The following is a 14,514-nucleotide window of genomic DNA, read 5'->3' as shown; positions in this document are numbered from 1 at the left end:
TTTATTATAATTACATCATTGTTATTGCTATTATCATTATCATCAATTCTATTATTTCATTATCATTATAGTACAGTACTATTTATTATAATCACATCATTATTATTACTATTATCATTATCATCAATTTCATTATTTCATCATTATTAAAGTACAGTACTATCTATTATAATTACATCATTCGTATTACTATTTTATCATCATCAATTTTATCATTTCATTATTATAATAGTACAGTTCTATTTATCATAATTGCATCATTTTTTATTACTATCATTATTGTTATCATCATTATAATAGTATTTTATTTTTTATTTTATTATACTTTGTCGCTGTCTCCCGCGTTTGCGAGGTAGCGCAAGGAAACAGACGAAAGAAATGGCCCAACCCCCCCCCCCCCATACACATGTATATACATACGTCCACACACGCAAATATACATACCTACACAGCTTTCCATGGTTTACCCCAGACGCTTCACATGCCCTGCTTCAATCCACTGACAGCACGTCAACCCCGGTATACCACATCGCTCCAATTCACTCTATTCCTTGCCCTCCTTTCACCCTCCTGCATGTTCAGGCCCCGATCACACAAAATCTTTTTCACTCCATCTTTCCACCTCCAATTTGGTCTCCCTCTTCTCCTCGTTCCCTCCACCTCCGACACATATATCCTCTTGGTCAATCTTTCCTCACTCATTCTCTCCATGTGCCCAAACCACTTCAAAACACCCTCTTCTGCTCTCTCAACCACGCTCTTTTTATTTCCACACATCTCTCTTACCCTTACGTTACTCACTCGATCAAACCACCTCACACCACACATTGTCCTCAAACATCTCATTTCCAGCACATCTATCCTCCTGCGCACAACTCTATCCATAGCCCACGCCTCGCAACCATACAACATTGTTGGAACCACTATTCCTTCAAACATACCCATTTTTGCTTTCCGAGATAATGTTCTCGACTTCCACACATTCTTCAAGGCCCCCAGGATTTTCGCCCCCTCCCCCACCCTATGATCCACTTCCGCTTCCATGGTTCCATCCGCTGCCAGATCCACTCCCAGATATCTAAAACACTTCACTTCCTCCAGTTTTTCTCCATTCAAACTCACTTCCCAATTGACTTGACCCTCAACCCTACTGTACCTAATAACCTTGCTCTTATTCACATTTACTCTTAACTTTCTTCTTCCACACACTTTTCCAAACTCAGTCACCAGCTTCTGCAGTTTCTCACATGAATCAGCCACCAGCGCTGTATCATCAGCGAACAACAACTGACTCACTTCCCAAGCTCTCTCATCCCCAACAGACTTCATACTTGCCCCTTTCCAAAACCCTTGCATTTACCTCCCTAACAGCCCCATCCATAAACAAATTAAACAACCATGGAGACATCACACACCCCTGCCGCAAACCTACATTCACTGAGAACCAATCACTTTCCTCTCTTCCTACACGTACACATGCCTTACATCCTCGATAAAAACTTTTCACTGCTTCTAACAACTTTCCTCCCACACCATATATTCTTAATACCTTCCACAGAGCATCTCTATCAACTCTATCATATGCCTTCTCCAGATCCATAAATGCTACATACAAATCCATTTGCTTTTCTAAGTATTTCTCACATACATTCTTCAAAGCAAACACCTGATCCACACATCCTCTACCACTTCTGAAACCACACTGTTCTTCCCCAATCTGATGCTCTGTACATGCCTTCACCCTCTCAATCAATACCCTCCCATATAATTTACCAGGAATACTCAACAAACTTATACCTCTGTAATTTGAGCACTCACTCTTATCCCCTTTGCCTTTGTACAATGGCACTATGCACGCATTCCGCCAATCCTCAGGCACCTCACCATGAGTCATACATACATTAAATAACCTTACCAACCAGTCAACAATACAGTCACCCCCTTTTTTAATAAATTCCACTGCAATACCATCCAAACCTGCCGCCTTGCCGGCTTTCATCTTCCGCAAAGCTTTCACTACCTCTTCTCTGTTTACCAAATCATTTTCCCTAACCCTCTCACTTTGCACACCACCTCGACCAAAACACCCTATATCTGTCACTCTATCATCAAACACATTCCACAAACCTTCAAAATACTCGCTCCATCTCCTTCTCACATCACCACTACTTGTTATCACCTCCCCACTTGCGCCCTTCACCGAAGTTCCCATTTGCTCCCTTGTTTTACGCACTTTATTTACCTCCTTCCAGAACATCTTTTTATTCTCCCTAAAATTTAATGATACTCTCTCACCCCAACTCTCATTTGCCCTTTTTTTCACCTCTTGCACCTTTCTCTTGACCTCCTGTCTCTTTCTTTTATACATCTCCCACTCAATTGCATTTTTCCCTGCAAAAATCGTCCATTATAATAGTACAGTTCTATTTATCATAATTGCATCATTTTTTATTACTATCATTATTGTTATCATCATTATAATAGTACACTTCTATTTATCATAATTGCATCATTTTTTATTACTATCATTATTGTTATCATCATTATAATAGTACACTTCTATTTATCATAATTGCATCATTTTTTATTACTATCATTATTGTTATCATTATTATTATTACTATTATTATTATTATTATTATTATTATTATTATTATTATTATTATTATTATTATTATTATTATTATTATTGTTATCATTATTATTATTATTATTATTATTATTATTATTATTATTATTATTATTATTATTATTATTATTATTATCATTATTATTATTATTATTACTATTATTATCATTATTATTATTATTATTATTATTATTATTATCATTATTATCATTATTATCGTTATCATTATTATCATTATCGTTATCATTCATTATTATAAATATTATTATCATTATTGTTATCATTTCTATCATTATTTTTGTTTTGTCATTGCTATTATTATCATTATTATGATCATTATCATTAATATCATTATGATTATTATTACTATCATTTTCAATAATATTATTATTATCATTATTATTATTATTATTATTATCATTATTGTTATTATTATTATTATTATTATTATTATTATTATTATTATTATTATTATTATTATTATTATTATTATTGTAATCATTATTATTATTATTATAATGAATATTATCATTATCATATATTATCATGACTTATCTATTCATTATTCATCATACTTCGTCGCTGTCTCCAGCGTAAGCAAGGTAGCGCAAGGGAACAGACGAAAGAATGGCCCAACCCACCCACATACACATGTATATACATACCTGTCTACACACGCATATATATATATATATATATATATATATATATATATATATATATATATATATATATATATATATATATATATATGTGGATCAGGTGTTTGCTTTGAAGAATGTATGTGAGAAATACTTAGAAAAGCAAATGGATTTGTATGTAGCATTTATGGATCTGGAGAAGGCATATGATAGAGTTGATAGAGATGCTCTGTGGAAGGTATTAAGAATATATGGTGTGGGAGGCAAGTTGTTAAAGGCAGTGAAAAGTTTTTATCGAGGATGTAAGGCATGTGTACGTGTAGGAAGAGAGGAAAGTGATTGGTTCTCAGTGAATGTAGGTTTGCGGCAGGAATGTGTGATGTCTCCATGGTTGTTTAATTTGTTTATGGATGGGGTTGTTAGGGAGGTGAATGCAAGAGTTTTGGAAAGAGGGGCAAGTATGAAGTCTGTTGTGGATGAGAGAGCTTGGGAAGTGAGTCAGTTGTTGTTCGCTGATGATACAGCGCTGGTGGCTGATTCATGTGAGAAACTGCAGAAGCTGGTGACTGAGTTTGGTAAAGTGTGTGAAAGAAGAAAGTTAAGAATAAATGTGAATAAGAGCAAGGTTATTAGGTACAGTAGGGTTGAGGGTCAAGTCAATTGGGAGGTAAGTTTGAATGGAGAAAAACTGGAGGAAGTAAAGTGTTTTAGATATCTGGGAGTGGATCTGGCAGCGGATGGAACCATGGAAGCGGAAGTGGATCACAGGGTGGGGGAGGGGGCGAAAATTCTGGGAGCCTTGAAGAATGTGTGGAAGTCGAGAACATTATCTCGGAAAGCAAAAATGGGTATGTTTGAAGGAATAGTGGTTCCAACAATGTTGTATGGTTGCGAGGCGTGGGCTATGGATAGAGTTGTGCGCAGGAGGATGGATGTGCTGGAAATGAGATGTTTGAGGACAATGTGTGGTGTGAGGTGGTTTTATCGTGTAAGTAACGTAAGGGTAAGAGAGATGTGTGGAAATAAAAAGAGCGTGGTTGAGAGAGCAGAAGAGGGTGTTTTGAAATGGTTTGGGCACATGGAGAGAATGAGTGAGGAAAGATTGACCAAGAGGATATATGTGTCGGAGGTGGAGGGAACGAGGAGAAGTGGGAGACCAAATTGAAGGTGGAAAGATGGAGTGAAAAAGATTTTGTGTGATCGGGGCCTGAACATGCAGGAGGGTGAAAGGAGGGCAAGGAATAGAGTGAATTGGATCGATGTGGTATACCGGGGTTGACGTGCTGGCAGTGTGTTGAATCAGGGCATGTGAAGCGTCTGGGGTAAACCATGGAAAGCTGTGTAGGTATGTATATTTGCGTGTGTGGACGTATGTATATACATGTGTATGGGGGTGGGTTGGGCCATTTCTTTAGTCTGTTTGCTTGCGCTACCTCGCAAACGCGGGAGACAGCGACAAAGCAAAAAAAAAAAAAATATATATGCATTATCCCTGGGGATAGGGGATTAAGAATACTTCCCACGTATTCCCTGCGTGTCGTAGAAGGCGACTAAAAGGGGAGTGCGCGGGGGGCTGGAAATCCTCCCCTCACGTTTTTTTTTTAATTTTCCAAAAGGAGGAACAGAGGGGGGCCAGGTGAGGATATCCCACAAAGGCCCAGTCCTCTGTTCTTAACGCTACCTCGCTAACGCGGGAAATGGCGAATAGTTTGAAAGAAGAAAGAAAATATATATATATATATATATATATATATATATATATATATATATATATATATATATATATATATATATATTCCCTGGGGATAGGGGAGAAAGAATACTTCCCACGTATTCCCTGCGTGTCGTAGAAGGCGACTAAAAGGGAAGGGAGCGGGGGGCTGGAAATCCTCCCCTCTCGTTTTTTTTTTTTCCAAAAGAAGGAACAGAGGAGAGGTCCAGGTGAGGATATTCCCTCAAAGGCCCAGTCCTCTGTTCTTAACGCTACCTCGCTATTGCGGGAAATAGCGAATAGTATGAAAAAAAAAAAAAAAAAAAAATATATATATATATATATATATATATATATATATATATATATATATAGATATATATATATACATATATTTTTTTTAATTTTCCAAAAGAAGGAACAGAGAATTGGGCCAGGTGAGGGTATTCCCTCAAAGGCCCAGTCCTCTGTTCTTAACGCTACCTCGCTAATGCGGGAAATGGCGAACAGTTTGAAAGAAAGAAAAAGAATATATATATATATATATATATATATATATATATATATATATATATATATATATATATATATATATATATATACACACACAGACATATACATTCCTTTACACTCAGACTCTAGCTGTCATGTATAATGCACCGAAACCACTGCTCCCTTTCCACATCCAGGCTCCAGAAAACTTTCTATGGTTAATCCCAGACGTTTCAAATGCCCTGGTTCAATGCACTGACAGCACGTCGACCCCGGTATACCACTTCGTTCCAATTCACTCTACTCCTTGCACGCCTTTTACTCTTCTGCATGTTCAGGCCCCGATCGCTCAAAATGTTTTTCACTCCATCTTTCCACCTCCAATTTGGTCTCCCACTTCTCGTTCCCTCCACCTCTGACACATATGTCCTCTTTGTCAATCTTTCCTCACTCATTCTCTCCATGTGCCCAAACCATTTCAAAACACCTTCTTCTGCTCTCTCAACCACGCTCTTTTTATTACCACACATCTCTCTTACCCTCACATTACTTACTCGATCAAGCCACCTCACACCACATATTGTCCTCAAACATCTCATTTCCAGCACATCCACCCTCCTCCGCACAACTCTATCTATAGCCCACGCCTCGCAACCATATTATCATTATTGTTATTATCATTATCATTATCATCATTATTATCGTGTATCATTATCATCATCATTATGATTATCATTATCACTATTATGATAATTGTTACTATCATTAATATCATTATCATGGTCATTATGATTTCTATAATCATTAAGTATAATATGATATCTGCTACTGAAGGATACGGTATGCTGGTTATCAAGTGGGAAGTTAGATATGGTATGGATTGTCACTTCACGTGTAGGTTAGTAGGAAATATATGGTGTACCTAACGTGTGTTGTTGGGCTTTATAATCGTCCGATAATGATAATGATTAAATCTTATTTCCTGCTCTTATCAGTTTTAAAACCAGATACATGAAATATCTTCCGTTGACAATTTCTTTATCTAGAGTTCGGTATGTACATGTGTGGTCTTAAGATTTAGGTGACTAAGTATTGGAATTCACTGGCAGGTATGGTGTGCATTATCACCGAGCCTGAGTCTCAAAGATCAAGGTCATGGGTTCGAGTCTCCAACATTCAGTATGTTCATCCAACGTTATAGTGAAGATCTTGACGATGAATTATGATTTTGACATTATCTGAAAGCGTTGGGTCAAAGATCAGTGATTTTAAGAGTTTAGTGAGATAGTATTGAAGTGGAGATTGTAGTGGCTGAGGCTAAGAACCAATGGTGTCCAGTGAGTACTGAAGATGATGACCCTTGTCCTGCCCCATTAGGTCAGGTCAAATGGCACTTAGCGAGGTAACGAGTTAGAGTCAGGAACAGAGGCAAGTTTTTGGGAACAAGTGAGTAAGTGTGTCAGCAGTTATGATGTAAGAGACCAGGTATTAGTGATGGTGATTTAAATGCGTAGGTAAGTAATGTGGCAGTGGAAGGTATAACTGAGGCGCATGGAAATGGTGAACAACTTGTGTTGTGTGTGTGTAAAGGACTGGTGTTGGGAATACCTGGTTTGTAAAATGTGATATACATAAATATATGTATGTGAGTAGGAGAGATGGTCAGTGGGCATGACTGGATTACATGTTAATTGAAAGACGTGTAAAAGAAAGACTTTTGAATGTAAATGTGCTGAAAGGGGCTGCTGGAGGCGACAGTGGAGGCGACAGTGAAGATCTGAAGAGGTTTTCGAAAAAGAGGAAACAATGTCGGGGAGAAGAGAATGGCGAGAGGAAGTGAACTTGGAAAAGAGATTTGTGTGAAGAAATACCAAGAGAGATTGAGTGCCACATACACTCTTACTGTGTAGAGATGACGTAAAGATGTTGATGAACAGAGGAGTTGGGATATGACATGAAAAAGTTGGAGAATAAATGAAGGAAAGATTGAGATATACAGATGTCTGGCGGGCCGCCATGATGGTTGTCAATCTAGCCAGCTGGATTATTATTTATAAGTTGTGTTTAGTTGTAGGTCCAAGTTTGTTGTCAGGATATAATGTTGACTGCCAGTGAGTACCTGGCTGGCGCGGGTGCCACAAGGCTGGGTCAAGTGTAGTGTAAGTGTGGTCTAGGGATGGTGTGTGTACCACTTGTAGATGATGGGCCGCATCATGACCTGCCGGTTATAACATCTTGACCAAGATCTTCTCCACCTGCTGCTGCTGCTACACTTGCAACTCTCCTTTTTTAAGGCCGTTTTTATGCTTCATGTAACTTTGTCTTTTTTAAATCATTCTAAAGCTATAACTACAAAATTATTTTTACTATGTAGTTTCTGTGAAAATATACTCTGAAAGCACATCGCTGTCGTCTTCCAGGCATTGCCCATCTGATACAATAATTGGTGGCAGGTGACAGTTGATATAGAGTGGTTGAGGCCAGCGTGACCACGTGGGGTTTGTAACTGGCTGAGGCCAGCGTGACCACGTGGAGCTTATGACTGTTTGAGGGCAGAGTGGCCACGTGGGGCTTGTGACTCATTGAGGCCAGGGTGACCACGTGGTGTTGAGACTGGCAGGGGCCAGCGTGACCACTTGGGGTTTGTAACTGGTTGAGGCCAGCGTGACCACGTTGGGCTTTTGACTGGTTGAGGCCAGCGTGACCACATGGGGCTGGGGACTGGTTGAGGCTAGCGTGACCACGTGGGCTTTTGACTGGTTGAGGCCAACGTGACCACGTGGGGTTGTGACTGGTTGAGGCCAGCGTGACCACGTGGGGTTGTGACTGGTTGAGGCCAGCGTGACCACTGGGGGTTGTAACTGGGACGTTGACGTGTTGTGGTCAGCGTCCACAAGGTCGTTATCTTAGTATTTCAGGAACGGAGGAAGATCCACAGTGGACGTTTTACAAACACAATGTTGAATCATCACAACTTTTACCGAATCTGATTGAAATCAATGAATGAAATATTTCAAATATGAAAAAATAAGACAAAAAACGAATGTTTATTAATTCTTTCATTTTTTTACGATTATCTGAAATAATTGCCAGATACTCCAACCTTAATAACAGTTTCTCTTTGTCTCATGTAGTCATAAAATCCCTATATGTCTTTACCATGATTGGAAATGATCAATGAATCATTACATTTACTTTGACTCCAATTGGCTTTTCCATTATTTATATATAATGAAATTTGTTCATAGAAATTAAAGGTCAGAGGAGGATAGATAGATCTACTTTTTCATGACTAATAGTGTTGTTCTTTGACAATATGCTGTACTGACCTAAGTTTATACGTATTACAGTAACGATATGAGAAGTTGATGATATTCCAGGTAAAGGTACAGATTACATCAGTAAACATACCTCTTACATAACTAACCCTGCCTGCCACCTGTGAGAGAAAGAAACTCTCATGATCTTAATGTGTTCATTTGGAAGGATTCTAATGCCTGGTATCCAGGAAATGATATGCATACTGTAATACAGTGATCAATATTGTAGGTCATAATGTAAGTGGTGTGTGACTAACTATAGCTGTAATATTACCTGTTCATTCTTGCTACTAACACATGACACCAAGTTGTCTGTTAGTCTTATTACGTACATTAATACACTGTTGTCTTGGCTTTACATCTCTACTAATGATGACACCTAAATCCTTCTCCTGCCTTGTTAGTTTTATTTCCACATCTTAAGATGATACTGTAGTTTGCCTGCTATGTGTACACAATGTAAACATATGTCTACGGTGAATATCACTGGCCATTGTACACTGACGTTGTTCAGCAATGTAGACCCAGGAGAGAACCTTAGACAGCATTACGGTATTTTGTGATGGACGAAAACTTGACTCAATACAAGAAAAATAATTACACCTTTACTGAGTCTGAGAACCTATCATTGATTGTCATAGAATCCAGATGTAAAATGTATATTGCTACCGGATTTCTATAGAAAGTACGCGGGAAATTGTATTTAAGCAAATTATCTAATACGATAATGAATGAAATCCCATAACTTTTCTGTAGCACAGGGTACAGAAATGTATGTAACGTGAAACCGGTAAAATTAACATATCTAACATAAAGATTTCTATTTTGCAGATAACATAAATGTTTTACATGTAGAAATTAGTAATATCTTCAACAACCTAAACATAATACCATCAAATTTTATATTACAAGGTTTTCATCCGGGTTTTACTCATTAAAACGATATTGCCTACAGAAAAGTGATGTAGTTATTATCAGCACAAGGTTTACAGAAGTTATGAGTTTATATTCTTCAAAACTTTAGTACGATCCTTTATGTATACTTTCAAAAATAGACCTGTTTATTTTTCTGTGACGAACACTAATGAAAAAATTATCCGCGTGTTACTTAGAAATATCATTCATGAATTAAACTAAAGTATTTTTCAGAGAAAATGTATACTGATATAAAAAAAAAACAGACAATCAAGTTTGATAAACTAGTTTATTAATGACAAATAAAGAATATGATATGTGAATTTCAACAATTTTATTAACATCACAAAACCAAATACATAACCCAAATAATATAAATCATCAAAAGTTATAAAAAAGAAGCCTTCTCATGACGTAAGCACTTATAGTATCGGCGGAATCCGGTAACACCTCTTGAATATCATGTGGAAGACAGAGTCGAGTGGCTAGGCTTAGAAGCATGTTCTCCACTTCAACTGACTAATGATATGTTAAGACAACACAAACCACATACATCGATTGTAAGGATGGAATCAGGGTTGAAACTTCTATAACTAGAAAGGTTAAAGATACAAAGATGATGAAATACCTTTACCTGGGATCAGTAGCACCTGTGGTAATGGACACACCTTTGTAATGCTTGATCACTTACAACTGATCAACTTTAATACGAAAGTCTTAGGTATTGTCCCTCAGGAAAACTTTTTATAAATATTTATAAAACACATATATATGTTAGATATACACTATCTCTAGAATATATCTTTACCTGGGACGTGTAACACTTGTGTGGATAGACACAACTTTGTAATGCATGATCCATTACACGAAATGAACTTCACTAACGAAGAGGAGTTATACAACGCGTTGTTGGAGAACATTAATCAAATACCTATACAGAATTTTTATGTTAGATAAAAGACATTTATTACAAGTGAACATAAGAAATGATGAAAGAAAAGGACGTAGATGTAGATGTTTTATTAAGAGATGAAATATTCCTGCCTTAAATTGTCTCTCTTGTATTTGATTTTCTGTTAGATACAAACATGCTAATGTAATCTGTTCCTTATGATCATAAATGTTTATGTTTTTAAAACGTTTTAATCATGTCTTAAGGATTCTGGCTTACAGACCTTGGTTCTGAACAACCATTATAATGCAACACAATACATATTTACCATAAATAAATCATTTATCACAATAACCATTATGTTTGTACCAGATTCTTTAAGTCCTCAATCACGTTTGTTAATATATAAGAAATTCTTTCTCCACTTCTCAATACATAACATATATCTACACGTGTGGAAATATATGTATATGTTTTTAAATTTTTTTCCTCATCTTTTCTAATCAACCTACAAGGTATATGTCTAAAGAAAATACTGGATAAAATCCTAACTTATGTGTGTGTGTGTGTGTGTGTGTATGAGCACACATAGTAAAGGTTAAGGGACGGGACAACACGAGTGTACAGCTCTCTCCCGTAATACATAAATACTAATCACACACACACACACACACACACACACACACACACACACACACACACACACACAGAGCGGCGCCAGGCTGGAGGCGGGGCATCGTGACGTCACAGGCAAGTCCCTCCCCCCGCCAGATCCAAACATGTGTTGTGTCTGGTGATGGCGGTTCAAGATTTCCCACATTTATATTGATCTTTACATTATCATCCACTCCCAAAGTCACCTGGCATTCTTGTGTTTCAACAACAGACGTGATATATGCAACACCAGGCAAACATTGTACCATTATCTGATAGGTTAACTGGTGCACAATCAAGAACCAGTGAATTTCATCGCCGCCATAAGTAAGTAAGGAAGGTGACTTTAATGATGATAAATACGACCTGGTATGGCTGTGTCTACACACTACCGCCATCTGGTCAACATTGTAGATACCAACCTTTAAACTGTGACATTCAACCACAAGGTTTAAAGTCGCTCATGAAAACGCGAACTTAAAATCTATCCATTTAAATCTACCATTCATCAATAAACATTTAAACGCCGTCATTTGAACGTAAACCTTCCAGCTGCGTTATTTTACCAGAGTCCTTTAAGATACGTCATATAAACACAAAAGTTGAATGTACGTTAAGCTTATGCAAACCATCATTGAATCTCCAACTTTTGTTTTAGAATTGCAATGAAATTGCGAACTTTTAACTCCGTCAAATTACAGCTATTGTACAAAATGCTGAACTTAACTGAAAAATTTTAATGTCAGTTAATTTAACGATATCCTATGTGGTTCATCTCTGAAACACAAACCTTTAAACTTTGTCTCTAGAACTAACCACAACCATCAAGTTCTATATGTGGAAAGGAAATTTGTATAATCTGTCAAAATTCGTCGTATAACGCGAACTTTTTAATCCTTCTATTTACCTGGGCCAGTCTTCCCTGGCTGCCATTCATATTTTGTCCTTTTAAACTGTGACTTTATTACACTTTCATTCATTCATCATGACTTTATTACACTTTCATTCATTCATCATGACTTTATTACACTTTCATTCATTCATCATGACTTTATTACACTTTCATTCATTCATCATGACTTTATTACACTTTCATTCATTCATCATGACTTTATTACACTTTCATTCATTCATCATGACTTTATTACACTTTTTTCATTCACTCATCATGACTTTATTGCACTTTCATTCATTCATCATGACTTTATTAGACTTTCATTCATTCATCATGACTTTATTAGACTTTCATTCATTCATACCTATCTTGTTTCATTTTCCCCTGGACTCATGGGAATATACTTGATCACGCACAAAATTGTGATCCTTTCCAGTATATATATATATATATATATATATATATATATATATATATATATATATATATATATATTATCCCTGGGGATAGGGGAGAAAGAATACTTCCCACGTATTCCCTGCGTGTCGTAGAAGGCGACTAAAAGGGGAGGGAGCGGGGGGCTGGAAATCCTCCCCTCTCAATTTTTTTTTTTAATTTTCCAAAAGAAGGAACAGAGAAGGGGGCCAGGTGAGGATATTCCCTCAGTGGCCCAGTTCTCTGTTCTTAACGCTACCTCGCTGATGCGGGAAATGGCGAATAGTTTGAAAAAAAAAAAAAAAAAAAAAAAAATATATATATATATATATATATATATATATATATATATATATATATATATATATATATATATATATATATATATATCCTTCAATATGTTTACTTTCGATAATGAGGAAAAGAAGAATAAGCCAAACAAGTAAATTTCGTCAAAGACTTCTCTCTTTTCTTAACGCTGCCTCGCAAAGATTTTCATTAATTCATATTGAAGAAACAGACGTATTTTCTATTGTCTGGTTAGCTCAGTGGTAGAGCGTGAGTCTTACACACTCAAGGTCGTGGGTTCGAGACCCACACCAGACATAATTTTTGTCTTTTTCTTTTTTCATTTTGTCCGCATCATATGTGTGCAACATTCAGTATGTTCGTTCAACGTTATAGTGAAGATCTTCACAATAAATTGGGGTTTTCGACCTTATCTGAAAGGGTCAGGTCCACCAAGACGTCCTTGAAATCTTCCAGAAGCTTCTGGCGATCCTCCTCCAACTGCTGGGCACATCAGAGTTAACATGGGCCGGACATCGGTTGTGGAACGACTTAATCTGCTTCCGGTAGTTAGCAGGGATGATAATGAGGGCTCTGACCTCATACCAGGTCAGCTTAGTTCCAGTCTATTGCTTATTTCCAGTCTATTACTTACTTCCAGTCTATTGCAACGGAAATAAAAAAGTAAAACTCATTTCTTCGTGGAAAATTGAGAGGAAAACGCGACAGCAACATGGAGATTTACCCTGTGGTTATTTTGCCGGTTAGCCGGCAACGGTCGGTCAAACACTATTTTGCCGTGGCCATCTCAGTGCTTCATATAATACTAAGTCCAAAAAAATGTTCTTGGGGGCGTAGCCCAGTGGTAGAGCACTCGCTTGGCATGCGAGAGGTCCCGGGTTCAAACCCCGGCGCCTCCATTTTTGTTATATATATATATATATATATATATATATATATATATATATATATATATATATATATATATATATATATATATATATTTTTTTTTTTTTTTTTTTTTTTTTTTATACTTTGTCGCTGTCTCCCGCGTTTGCGAGGTAGCGCAAGGAAACAGACGAAAGAAATGGCCCAACCCCCCCCCCCCCATACACATGTACATACACACATCCACACACGCAAATATACATACCTACACAGCTTTCCATGGTTTACCCCAGACGCTTCACATGCCTTGATTCAATCCACTGACAGCACGTCAACCCCTGTATACCACATCGCTCCAATTCACTCTATTCCTTGCCCTCCTTTCACCCTCCTGCATGTTCAGGCCCCGATCACACAAAATCTTTTTCACTCCATCTTTCCACCTCCAATTTGGTCTCCCTCTTCTCCTCGTTCCCTCCACCTCCGACACATATATCCTCTTGGTCAATCTTTCCTCACTCATTCTCTCCATGTGCCCAAACCATTTCAAAACACCCTCTTCTGCTCTCTCAACCACGCTCTTTTTATTTCCACACATCTCTCTTACCCTTACGTTACTTACTCGATCAAACCACCTCACACCACACATTGTCCTCAAACATCTCATTTCCAGCACATCCATCCTCCTGCGCACAACTCTATCCATAGCCCACGCCTCGCAACCATACAGCATTGTTGGAACCACTATTCCTTC

General features: G+C 37.4%; 1 non-coding gene across 1 annotated transcript; it reads left to right on the top strand.

Annotated features, from left to right (window-relative positions):
• The first annotated feature begins 13,118 nt into the window (after window positions 1–13,118).
• TRNAV-UAC (transfer RNA valine (anticodon UAC)) lies at window positions 13,119–13,190 on the top strand. The gene has a single exon. It is a non-coding gene; the product is annotated as a tRNA-Val (tRNA).
• The last annotated feature ends 1,324 nt before the right edge of the window (window positions 13,191–14,514 follow it).

Source organism: Panulirus ornatus, chromosome 43 (assembly GCF_036320965.1).
Source record: "Panulirus ornatus isolate Po-2019 chromosome 43, ASM3632096v1, whole genome shotgun sequence".
NCBI lineage: Eukaryota > Metazoa > Arthropoda > Malacostraca > Decapoda > Palinuridae > Panulirus > Panulirus ornatus.
Note: the sequence above shows the minus strand (reverse complement) of the source record. Positions and strands in the feature narration are given on the sequence as shown.